This window comes from Phyllobates terribilis, unplaced genomic scaffold (genome assembly GCF_046119375.1).
Source record: "Phyllobates terribilis strain yellow unplaced genomic scaffold, ASM4611937v1 Scaffold_1__5_contigs__length_1240528914, whole genome shotgun sequence".
Classification (NCBI taxonomy): domain Eukaryota; kingdom Metazoa; phylum Chordata; class Amphibia; order Anura; family Dendrobatidae; genus Phyllobates; species Phyllobates terribilis.
The window spans coordinates 817434128-817447101 of record NW_027362761.1 but is presented as its reverse complement, the minus strand read 5'-3'; the positions used below and the strand labels follow the sequence as shown (position 1 = coordinate 817447101).

At 40.7% G+C, this 12974-nt stretch overlaps 4 non-coding genes across 4 annotated transcripts; all 4 read right to left on the bottom strand.

The window, feature by feature from the left end:
* Nucleotides 1-1645: 1645 nt before the first annotated feature.
* Nucleotides 1646-1718, bottom strand: TRNAK-UUU (transfer RNA lysine (anticodon UUU)). The gene has a single exon. It is a non-coding gene; the product is annotated as a tRNA-Lys (tRNA).
* Nucleotides 1719-2721: 1003 nt separating this feature from the next.
* On the bottom strand, nt 2722-2794 carry TRNAK-UUU (transfer RNA lysine (anticodon UUU)). Its single transcript has one exon. It is a non-coding gene; the product is annotated as a tRNA-Lys (tRNA).
* A 976-nt stretch (nt 2795-3770) lies between these two features.
* On the bottom strand, nt 3771-3843 carry TRNAK-UUU (transfer RNA lysine (anticodon UUU)). The gene has a single exon. It is a non-coding gene; the product is annotated as a tRNA-Lys (tRNA).
* Nucleotides 3844-4819: 976 nt separating this feature from the next.
* TRNAK-UUU (transfer RNA lysine (anticodon UUU)) lies at nt 4820-4892 on the bottom strand. Its single transcript has one exon. It is a non-coding gene; the product is annotated as a tRNA-Lys (tRNA).
* Nucleotides 4893-12974: the final 8082 nt, after the last annotated feature.

The following is a 12974-nucleotide window of genomic DNA, read 5'->3' as shown; positions in this document are numbered from 1 at the left end:
TCTGATTCTGTGTGTTTTTTATGGGAGACATCATAGCTGCTAGTTTCCACACATCAGCTTAAAGAGTATTGAAAGTTAGACATAGAGTCTACAGAGGGAAAAATGCCGAAAACAAGTCATAAAATTGCCAAAGTAGTGTTAATCCTCATATCCACATGACATTTATTTCTGAAAAGCTAGGTATGATTTAAACAAAGCTAAATGATAGATCTAGGTTAAAAAGCCTCAAAACTGAACAATGACGTAAATAATGGACCCTCAGATTAAAAGACGGTTGCTTTACTGACTGAGCTGTCCAATTTTCTTTCTAAGTGCACTGTTGCAACATTTAAAAAAAAATGTCTCTGTCCATATTTAATTATATTCAGAAAAATTATCATTTAATATGACTGTTCAAAGCCAAAACCAAGCACATAATCAATAATTTGTCGTGAGTTTGGACATATTCAAAGACATGTTTTTTGTTTTTTCTCTAGTGTATAAGAGCATTTTATTTCTCATGTCAAACAAGTGCATTAAGCATGCAACTAATCTTCAAGCACAAGCTGAGATTTAAACTATACAAAGTGATCTGTTGAGATTTAAAAGCTTAACACCTGAACAGGGACTTGAACCCTGGACCCTCAGATTAAAAGTCTGATGCTCTACCAACTGGTAGAGCATCAGGCTCCTTCTGAGCAAACGTAGCACATTTTTCAAGATTTACTTCTGATTCATCTAAATGTATCTTCAGATATGTTGATTTTTTTCATATGTGTGTACATACCCAAAACCAAAGCCAGCACATAGTCTGCCAGCATAATGAGGTGTCAGGTTACATCTCTTTTTATACTCTATGTATAGGAAACAGGGGAAGAGGAGTGATGAGTATTCAGCCCAGTGAAAGGCTATCAGATTTGGGCAGTTAAAGGCAGGTGAAGTTGCATCATCAAGCGGTTGATTTAGTTTACTCCAAAGCTGAATTCACATTCACACAGCTCAGTATTGATTAATTTTGACTTTCATATTGGTACTGCTAAATGTGCTGCAAAGAAAAAAAAGTAGGAATCACTCTGATTCTGTGTGTTTTTTATGGGAGACATCATAGCTGCTAGTTTCCACACATCAGCTTAAAGAGTATTGAAAGTTAGACATAGAGTCTACAGAGGGAAAAATGCCGAAAACAAGTCATAAAATTGCCAAAGTAGTGTTAATCCTCATATCCACATGACATTTATTTCTGAAAAGTTAGGTATGATTTAAACAAAGATAAATGATAGGTCTAGGTTAAAAAGCCTCAAAACTGAACAATGATGTAAATAATGGACCCTCAGATTAAAAGACGGGTGCTTTACAGACTGAGCTATCCAGGTTCTTTCTAAGTGCACTTTTGCAACATTTTCAAAAAAAATGTCTCTGTCCATATTTAAGTAAACTCAGAAAAATTATCATCCAATATGACTGTTCAAAGCCAAAACCAAGCACATAATCAATGATTTGTCGTGAATATGGACATATTCAAAGACATGTTTTTTGTTTTTTTCTCTACTGTGAAAGAGCATTTTATTTCTCATGTCAAACAAGTGCATTAAGCATGCAACTAATCTTCAAGCACAAGCTGAGATTTAAACAATACAAAGTGATCTGTTGAGATTTAAAGGCTTAATGCCTGAACAGGGACTTGAACCCTGGACCCTCAGATTAAAAGTCTGATGCTCTACCGACTGAGCTATCCAGGCTCCTTTTGAACAAACTTAGCACATTTTTCAAGATTTGCTTCTGATTCATCTAAATGTATCTTCAGATATGTTGATTTTTATCATATGTGTGTACATACCCAAAACCAAAGCCAGCACATAGTCTGCCAGCATAATGAGGTGTCAGGTTACATCTCTTTTTATACTCTATGTAGAGGAAACAGGGGAAGAGGAGTGATGAGTATTCAGCCCAGTGAAAGGCTATCAGATTTGGGCAGTTAAAGGCAGGTGAAGTTGCATCATCAAGCGGTTGATTTAGTTTACTCCAAAGCTGAATTCACATTCACACAGCTCAGTATTGATTAATTTTGACTTTCATATTGCTACTGCTAAATGTGCTGCAAAGAAAAAAAAGTAGGAATCACTCTGATTCTGTGTGTTTTTTATGGGGGACATCATAGCTGCTAGTTTCCACACATCAGCTTAAAGAGTATTGAAAGTTAAACATAGAGTTTACAGAGGGAAAAATGCCGAAAACAAGTCATAAAATTGCCAAAGTAGTGTTAATCCTCATATCCACATGACATTTATTTCTGAAAAGCTAGGTATGATTTAAACAAAGCTAAATGATAGGTCTACGTTAAAAAGCCTCAAAACTGAACAATGATGTAAATAATGGACCCTCAGATTAAAAGACGGGTGCTTTACAGACTGAGCTATCCAGGTTCTTTCTAAGTGCACTTTTGCAACATTTTCAAAAAAAATGTCTCTGTCCATATTTAAGTATACTCAGAAAAATTATCATGCAATATGACTTTTCAAAGCCAAAACCAAGCACATAATCAATGATTTGTCGTGAATTTGGACATATTCAAAAACATGTATTTGTTTTTTTCTCTAGTGTAAAAGAGCATTTTATTTCTCATGTCAAACAAAAGCATTTTATTTCTCATGTCAAACAAGAGCATTAAGCATGCAACTAATCTTCAAGCACAAGCTGAGATTTAAACAATACAAAGTGATCTGTTGAGATTTAAAAGCTTAACACTTGAACAGGGACTTGAACCCTGGACACTCAGATTAAAAGACTGATGCTCTACCGACTGAGCTATCCAGGCTCCTTCTGAACAAGCTTAGCACATTTTTCAAGATTTGCTTCTGATTCATCTAAATGTATCTTCAGATATGTTGATTTTTTTCATATGTGTGTACATACCCAAAACCAAAGCCAGCACATAGTCTGCCAGCGTAATGAGGTGTCAGGTTACATCTCTTTTTATACTCTATGTATAGGAAACAGGGGAAGAGGAATGATGAGTATTCAGCCCAGTGAAAGGCTATCAGATTTGGGCAGTTAAAGGCAGGTGAAGTTGCATCATCAAGCAGTTGATTTAGTTTACTCCAAAGCTGAATTCACATTCACACAGCTCAGTATTGATTAATTTTGACTTTCATATTGGTACTGCTAAATGTGCTGCAAAGAAAAAAAGTAGGAATCACTCTGATTCTGTGTGTTTTTTATGGGAGACATCATAGCTGCTAGTTTCCACCCATCAGCTTAAAGAGTACTGAAAGTTAGACATAGAGTCTACAGAGGGAAAAATGCAGAAAACAAGTCATAAAATTGCCAAAGTAGTCTTAATCATCATATCCACATGACATTTATTTCTGAAAAGCTAGGTAGGATTTAAACAAAGCTAAATGATAGATCTAGGTTAAAAAGCCTCAAAACTGAACAATGACGTAAATAATGGACCCTCAGATTAAAAGACAGCTGCTTTACAGACTGAGCTATCCAGGTTCTTTCTAAGTGCACTTTTGCAACATTTTCAAAAAAAATGTCTCTGTCCATATTTAAGTATACTCAGAAAAATTATCATCCAATATGACTGTTCAAAGCCAAAACCAAGCACATAATCAATGATTTGTCGTGAATTTGGACATATTCAAAGACATGTTTTTTGTTTTTTTCTCTAGTGTAAAAGAGCATTTTATTTCTCATGTCAAACAAGAGCATTAAGCATGCAACTGATCTTCAAGCACAAGCTGAGATTTAAACAATACAAAGTGATCTGTTGAGATTTAAAAGCTTAACACCTGAACAGGGACTTGAACCCTGGACCCTCATATTAAAAGTCTGATGCTCTACCGACTGAGCTATCCAGGCTCCTTCTGAGCAAACTTAGCACATTTTTCAAGATTTGCTTCTGATTCATCTAAATGTATCTTCAGATATGTTGATTTTTTTCATATGTGTGTACATACCCAAAACCAAAGCCAGCACATAGTCTGCCAGCATAATGAGGTGTCAGGTTACATCTCTTTTTATATTCTATGCATAGGAACAGGGGAAGAGGAGTGATGAGTATTCAGCCCAGTGAAAGGCTAACAGATTTGGGCAGTTAAAGGCAGGTGAATTTGCATCATCAAGCGGTTGATTTAGTTTACTCCAAAGCTGAATTCACATTCACACAGCTCAGTATTGATTAATTTTGACTTTCATATTGGTATTGCTAAATGTGCTGCAAAGAAAAAAAAGTAGGAATCACTCTGATTCTGTGTGTTTTTTATGGGGGACATCATAGCTGCTAGTTTCCACACATCAGCTTAAAGAGTATTGAAAGTAAGACATAGAGTCTACAGAGGGAAAAATGCCGAAAACAAGTCATAAAATTGCCAAAGTAGTGTTAATCCTCATATCCACATGACATTTATTTCTGAAAAGCTAGGTATGATTTAAACAAAGCTAAATGATAGATCTAGGTTAAAAAGCCTCAAAACTGAACAATGACGTAAATAATGGACCCTCAGATTAAAAGACGGGTGCTTTACTGACTGAGCTGTCCAATTTTCTTTCTAAGTGCACTGTTGCAACATTTAAAAAAAAAATGTCTCTGTTCATATTTAATTATATTCAGAAAAATTATCATTCAATATGACTGTTCAAAGCCAAAACCAAGCACATAATCAATAATTTGTTGTGAGTTTGGACATATTCAAAGACATGTTTTTTGTTTTTTCTCTAGTGTATAAGAGCATTTTATTTCTCATGTCAAACAAGTGCATAAAGCATGCAACTAATCTTCAAGCACAAGCTGAGATTTAAACTATACAAAGTGATCTGTTGAGATTTGAAAGCTTAATGCCTGAACAGGAACTTGAACCCTGGACCCTCAGACTAAAAGTCTGATGCTCTACCGACTGAGCTATCCAGGCTCCTTCTAAACAAACCTAGCACATTTTTCAAGATTTGCTTCTGATTCATCTCATTGTATCTTCAGATATGTTGATTTTTTTCATATGTGTGTACATACCCAAAACCAAAGCCAGCACATACTCTGCCAGCATAATGAGGTGTCAGGTTACATCTCTTTTTATACTCTATGTATAAGAAACAGGGGAAGAGGAGTGATGAGTATTCAGCCCAGTGAAAGGCTATCGGATTTGGGCAGTTAAAGGCAGGTGAAGCTGCATCATCAAGCGGTTGATTTAGTTTACTCCAAAGCTGAATTCAGATTCACACAGCTCAGTGTTGATTAATTTTGACTTTCATATTGGTACTGCTAAATGTGCTGCAAAGAAAGAAAAGTAGGAATCACTCTGATTCTGTGTGTTTTTTATGGGAGACATCATAGCTGCTAGTTTCCACACATCAGCTTAAAGAGTATTGAAAGTTAGACATAGAGTCTACAGAGGGAAAAATGCAGAAAACAAGTCATAAAATTGCCAAAGTAGTGTTAATCCTCATATCCACATGACATTTATTTCTGAAAAGCTAGGTATGATTTAAACAAAGCTAAATGATAGGTCTAGGTTAAAAAGCCTCAAAACTGAACAATGATGTAAATAATGGACCCTCAGATTAAAAGACGGGTGCTTTATTGACTGAGCTATCCAGGTTCTTTCTAAGTGCACTTTTGCAATATTTTCAAAAAAAATGTCTCTGTCCATACTTAAGTATACTCAGAAAAATTAGCATTCAATATGACTGTACAAAGCCAAAACCAAGCACATAATCAATGATTTGTCGTGAATTTGGACAGATTCAAAGACATGTTTTTTGTATTTTTCTCTAGTGTAAAAGAGCATTTTATTTCTCATGTCAAGCAAGTGCATTAAGCATGCAACTAATCTTCAAGCACAAGCTGAGATTAAAACAATACAAAGTGATCTGTTGAGACTTAAAAACTTAATGCCTGTACAGGGACTTGAATTCTGAACCCTCAGATCAAAAGTCTGATGCTCTACCGACTGAGCTATCCAGGCTCCTTCCCAACAAACTTAGCACATTTTTCAAGATTTACTTCCGATTCATCTAAATCTATCTTCAGATATGTTGATTTTTTTCATATGTGTGTACATACCCAAAACCAAAGCCAGCACATAGTCTGCCAGCATAATGAGGTGTCAGGTTACATCTCTTTTTATACTCTATGTATAGGAAACAGGGGAAGAGGAATGTTGAGTATTCAGCCCAGTGAAAGGCTATCCGATTTGGGCAGTTAAAGGCAGGTGAAGCTGCATCATCAAGTGATTGATTTAGTTTACTCCAAAGCTGAATTCACATTCACACAGCTCAGTATTGATTAATTTTGACTTTCGTATTGGTGCTGCTAAATGTGCTGCAAAGAAAAAAAAGTAGGAATCACTCTGATTCTGTGAGTTTTTTTTGGGAGACATCATAGCTGCTAGTTTCCACCCATCAGCTTAAAGAGTACTGAAAGTTAGACATAGAGTCTACACAGGGAAAAATGCAGAAAACAAGTCATAAAATTGCCAAAGTAGTGTTAATCCTCATATCCACATGACATTTATTTCTGAAAAGCTAGATATGATTTAAACAAAGCTAAATGATAGGTCTAGGTTAAAAATAGAGATGAGCGTTGTTCTACTCGAACTGTTCGCCAATCTCAAATTCGAGCTGTTTTGGGCGGTGTTCGAGCCGGTCGGCGAACACGAACAATTTGAGAAAAATTCTGCTGTTCGAGGTTATGTTCGATAACTGTTCGTGCACCAAAATCATAACTGGATTTTTTCTCAGTAATGATGAAAATTAATGTTAATACGCAGTTTGAGTGTACAGCGGGGCGGGGGGAGGGGCAGGGTATGGATCTCTGCAGGAACAATGAAGATCTCCATTTTTTTTTCTCTTTCCCGCATTTGCAGTGGGGAGGTGCAATCTGTCAGCCTATCAGCAGCGCACACACGGAGCGAAGTGCTTTTTTTCACACAAGCAAGGGCATGTGTGATTGGCAGTGTATGTCACATGTCCTTGCCCTATAAGACCAAGCCATTTTCCCCGTCGCCACCATTTTCTCACTGCTGCAGCTGCGTGTTAGACGGCACCGCTGTTGCTGTGTGCGCTATACCTTGTTAATTTCAAGCCAATTTTCGCACAAATATACAGATAGCTTGGGTGTAGGGAATAGTTGTGATTGCAGTCCTTTTAAGGACTAGGTTACAGCATTTCCTACGACTTTTATCAGGCAGGTCTGTGCTCTTAAATAGATAGATTGTGGGAGTAAAGACTAATTGTAATTAGAGTCCTTTTCAGGACTAGGTTACATCAGTTCCTATCAGTTTTTGCCAGGCAGGTCTGTGCCAGTGCTGTGCAAGTTTTTTTCACAGCATTTGGCTGAATCTAGCAAAGCTAATCCTTTTTGGCCTATTGCAGAGTGTGTTAGTCAGTGGAGTAGCCTATCTGTGTTGCAAGATATACCACCTGTGTATAGAATACCAATTTTTTTACTGCACCTAGTGAAGTAAAATCTTTTGGGCATAGCATCATTCTATTAGTCCATCTATACTGACCTCCATCAGGTTGCAAACTGAATATAATTTTTTTCTGCATCTAGCTCTGAAAAAATATTTGGGCATCTAGCAGTGTGTGGGACTTGGTCTATTAGTCCATCTATACTGACCTCCATCAGGTTGCAAATTAAAAATAATTTTTTTCTTCATTTAGCTCTGAAAAAATATTTGGGCTTCTAGCAGTGTGTGGGACTTGTTCTATTAGTCCTTCTATACTGACCTCCAGCAGGTTGCAAATTGAATATAATTTTTTTCTGCATCTAGCTCTGAAAAAATATTTGGGCTTCTAGCGGTGTGTGGGACTTGGTCTATTAGTCCATCTATACTGACCTCCATCAGGTTGCAAATTAAAAATAATTTTTTTCTGCATCTAGCTCTGAAAAAATATTTGGGCTTCTAGCAGTGTGTGGGACTTGGTCTATTAGTCCATCTATACTGACCTCCATCAGGTTGCAAATTAAAAATAATTTTTTTCTTCATTTATCTCTGAAAAAATATTTGGGCTTCTAGCAGCGTGTGGGACTTGTTCTATTAGTCCATCTATACTGACCTCCATCAGGTTGCAAATTAAAAATAATTTTTTTCTGCATCTAGCTCTGAAAAAATATTTGGGCTTCTAGCAGTGTGTGGGACTTGGTCTACTAGTCCATCTATACTGACCTCCATCAGGTTGCAAATTAAAAATAATTTTTTTCTGCATCTAGCTCTGAAAAAATATTTGGGCTTCTAGCAGTGTGTGGGACTTGGTCTATTAGTCCATCTATACTGACCTCCATCAGGTTGCAAATTGAATAAAAAAAATTTCTGCATCTAGCTCTGAAAAAATATTTGGGCTTCTAGCGGTTTGTGGGACTTGGTCTATTAGTCCATCTATACTGACCTCCATCAGGTTGCAAATTAAAAATATTTTTTTTCTGCATCTAGCTCTGAAAAAATATTTGGGCTTCTAGCAGTGTGTGGGACTTGGTCTATTAGTCCATCTATACTGACCTCCATCAGGTTGCAAATTAAAAATAATTTTTTTCTTCATTTAGCTCTGAAAAAATATTTGGGCTTCTAGCAGTGTGTGGGACTTGTTCTATTAGTCCTTCTATACTGACGTCCAGCAGGTTGCAAATTGAATATAATTTTTTTCTGCATCTAGCTCTGAAAAAATATTTGGGCTTCTAGCGGTGTGTGGGACTTGGTCTATTAGTCCATCTATACTGACCTCCATCAGGTTGCAAATTAAAAATAATTTTTTTCTGCATCTAGCTCTGAAAAAATATTTGGGCTTCTAGCAGTGTGTGGGACTTGGTCTATTAGTCCATCTATACTGACCTCCATCAGGTTGCAAATTAAAAATAATTTTTTTCTGCATCTAGCTCTGAAAAAATATTTGGGCTTCTAGCAGTGTGTGGGACTTGGTCTATTAGTCCATCTATACTGACCTCCATCAGGTTGCAAATTAAAAATAATTTTTTTCTGCATCTAACCCAGCCAATAGTTTTGGCCTAATACCACAGTTTGGCCACTCAGCTCTGCTCGGTTACCATCCATTGTTTTTTTGTGCAAACAACTCCAGAGTTGTGAATTAGTTAACCACCAAAATGTGTGGAAAAAGGCCTGCTGCTGGTGGAAAGGGGAATAGGCGTGTTGGGAAGGGGAAAAAAGGTTGTGTCCGTGGGGTAGGTGCAGAAGAAAGACCATCTTCCAGCCAAACTAAAATGTCTACTTCTTTTAGCGGACAATGTGATAAGATCCCTTTCTTACGGCCACTCCAATCGCTACAAATTCCAGATGAGGCACAAAAACAGCAGGTGCTTCAACGGATATCAAGTGCTCCTTTAAGTGGGCTCTCCTCCACATCAACTTCAACATCACAAATACTCCAGTCCTCAAAGGTGTCACCCAAATCGCACTTGCTTCCTCACAGCTCCCAAATCTCCAGCTGCCCGTCTGAGTATGAGGTAGAACAGATGGTTGAGTCTGCAGAGCTGTTTACTCATACTATAGCCTGGGAATCAGAGGTCGACTCCAGCGCTTCTGTGAATCCAGACGAGGAAATGATCTGCACTGATGCCCAGAATCTTTATGAGTCGGATCCAGGACCAGACGCAGAAGGTTCTGACCATAATGTAGACCCTCATTCCCAAACTGTAACTCCTGTTGGTGGAGACAATGAGGAAGACGATGATAAGACTCAAATACCTGATTGGAGCGACAACTTTAGTTTTTTGTCAGGGCAGGAACAGGTTGGCTCTGAGGACGACGGGTGTGATAACGCACAGGGTGATGATGATGAGGTCGGAGATCCCACTTACTGTCAACCCACAGTCAGCCAAGAGATGAGGTCAGCAGAGGAGGTGGAGGAAGATGCTAGTGACGACGAGGTCAGGTTGCGCCTTCCTGGACAGAGACGTAGTACTGGAAGCACGTCAACAACTGCATCCTCAAACACAACTCTGCCTCTCACCACAAGTCGTGGTGGCTCTTCAGGTCGCATGGGTGCTAAGCCTTGCATAGCCTGGGCATTTTTTCAGATCGATAAAGATGACCCAACTCGTGTTATCTGTAACATTTGTCAGCAAAAGCTAAGTAGAGGCCAAAAAATACATAGTTTGAGTACTTCATGCATGAACCGGCACATGGACATGAAGCATAAGTTGCAGTGGGAAGCTCAGTGTGCTACAATGCGGTCTAGCCGGCCGGGCCAACCACCGTCTGCCATATCTTGTGCATCCGCGGCCTCTTCATCCTCTGTGACTGGGGGGACAGCAGTCACACCTGTTTTGGGGCACAGACCTGCCACCTCTTTACCCGCAACAGCCAGCGTGATTGGCAGGTCATCATTTTCTTTGGAGGTGGTAACACCAGCTGGTCTTGAGCGCTGTCCGACATCGATAGCACCACCTTTGGATCAAGGCAACCTAACATGTCCGCCTGCATCTTCCTCACAGACCGGCAGTTTGCCGGGGACACCCTTATCAACCCCGTCTAAGCACAATAGCCAGCCCTCGGTCCCTCAGATGTGGACAAGTAAAAGACCATTTCCTCCTAGCCATGAGAAAGCTAAGAGGTTGAATTTCACCATCTGCAAGCTCTTGGCTACAGAAATGCTGCCTTTCCGCCTGGTGGACACAGAGGATTTTCGAGACCTTATGTCCGTCGCAGTGCCCCAGTACCAGATGCCCAGTCGGCACTACTTCTCAAAGAAAGGTGTGCCTGCGCTCCACCAGCATGTCGCACACAACATCACCGCTTCTTTGAGAAACTCTGTGTGTGACAGGGTGCATTTCACCACAGACACTTGGACGAGTAGGCATGGACAGGGGCGTTACATGTCGCTGACTGGGCACTGGGTAACTATGGTGACAGCAGGACAAGGGGCTGCTGTCCAAGTCTTGCCGTCCCCACGAGTTGTGCGTCAATCCTCTTTATGTCATTTTTCCTCCACTGCTTCTGCCTCCTCAACCTCCTCTCGGTCTTCCACCTGCACCCAAAGCCTGTCTGGTCATGCCACAAGCTTTCTAACTGCGCAGAAGGGATCCTGCACACCTCCTTACTATGCTGGCAGTAGGGCTCAACGTCATCAGGCGGTTTTTACATTGAAATGTCTGGGAAATGTGAGTCACACAGCTGAGGAGTTGTGGTCAGCTCTGGAGAACCAATTTCATGAATGGTTGTCTCCACTGGACCTGAAACCAGGGAAGGCCGTGTGCGACAATGCTGTAAACCTGGGTGCGGCCCTTCGCCGGGGCAATGTCACACACGTGCCTTGTATGGCTCACGTGTTGAACCTGGTTGTCCAGCAATTTTTAGCCCACTATCCCAGACTAGATGGCCTTCTGCAGAGGGCACGGTCGCTGTGTGCTCACTTCCGCCGTTCGCATCCCGCAGCTCAGCGACTTACATCTCTACAGAAGTCGTTGGGCCTGCCACTTCACCGGCTAAAATGCGATGTGCCTACCCGGTGGAATTCAACTCTGCACATGTTGCAGCGACTGTGGCAGCACCGACAAGCCCTGGTGCAATACGTTCTGACGTATAGCCTGGGCCAACGAGATTCAGAGGTGGGGCAAATCACGCTGGAGGAGTGGTCTCAGATCAGGGACCTATGCACCCTTCTGCACAGTTTTGAAATGGCAATGAAGATGTTTAGTGCTGACGATGCCATTATCAGCATGACTATTCCGGTGATTTACATGCTGAAGCACATGTTAAACAGAATTCGGAGTCAGGTGGTGGCACAAGAGGAGGTGGAGGAAGTAGAGGAGGAGGAGTTGTATGCGGAAGGGCTAACATCTGCAAGGTCCAGACGGTCGGCAGCACCAGGGCGGCAGGCATGTGAGGGTGGGGGAGATGATTTTACCAGGGCGCATGGTAGCAGCCAAACTAGTGAGGAAGGTGCAGGAGCCCAGGAAGAAGTGGAGGACGAACTGATGGAAGACTCATCAGATGAGGGAGACCTTGATCACATTTCTGTTGTGCGAGGTTGGGGGGAGAGGACAGAGGAAGGAAGCATGATTGTTACCTCGCCACCAACACAACAGGGACTTGGTGCTCCTGGATGCGCAACACACATGAATGCCTTCTTGCTGCACTACCTGCAACATGACCCTCGAATTGTGAGAATTAGAAATAATCCTGACTACTGGGTTGCCACACTGTTAGATCCCCGGTACAAAAGTAAATTTGCAGAAATTATTCCTGCCATAGAAAGGGATGCACGCATGCAGGAGTATCAGCAGAGACTGTTGCAGAATCTTACATGTGCTTTTCCACAAAATACCAGTGGTGCACGTAGTGAATCTCACAGTTCCAACTTGCCAACCGTGGGACCGTCAAGTGTTCAGCACTCAAACCGTAACAGAACCACAGTATCTGCTGGTAACATCAATTTTGCGGAATCATTTCACCACTTTTTTAGCCCATCCTTTGCAAGGCCACAGGAGACAAGAAGTCTGACACATAGTCAACGCCTAGAGACGATGGTACAGGAGTATCTCCAAGTAAACATTGAAGCCACGACTGTGTCACTGGACCCTTGCTCTTTTTGGGCTTCCAATCTGGATAAATGGCCGGAGCTATCCACTTACGCCTTGGAGATCTTGTCATGCCCCGCAGCCAGCGTTCTGTCTGAACGTGTGTTCAGCGCTGCTGGTGGTGTGCTAACAGATAAGCGCACGCGGCTCTCCACTGATAATGTAGAAAGACTCACGTTCATAAAGATGAACAAATCATGGATCCGAAACGACTTTTCTACCCCTGTGTCATCCTGGGGAGAGTAAAAGCTTGATGATTGGTTAAAATCACCCTACCAACCGTTTTAAGCTTTCAAATTACTAATCATGTTTATCTGTATCTTGACTGGAAAATAATTTGGGCTTTGTAGCAGTGTGCAGCACTGATCCTATTAGGCCATCTATACTAAAGCTTCACCAGATTTAAAATTTAAAATAATTTTTAGCTGCATCTAGCCCGGAAAATAATTTTGGGGCTCCGAGA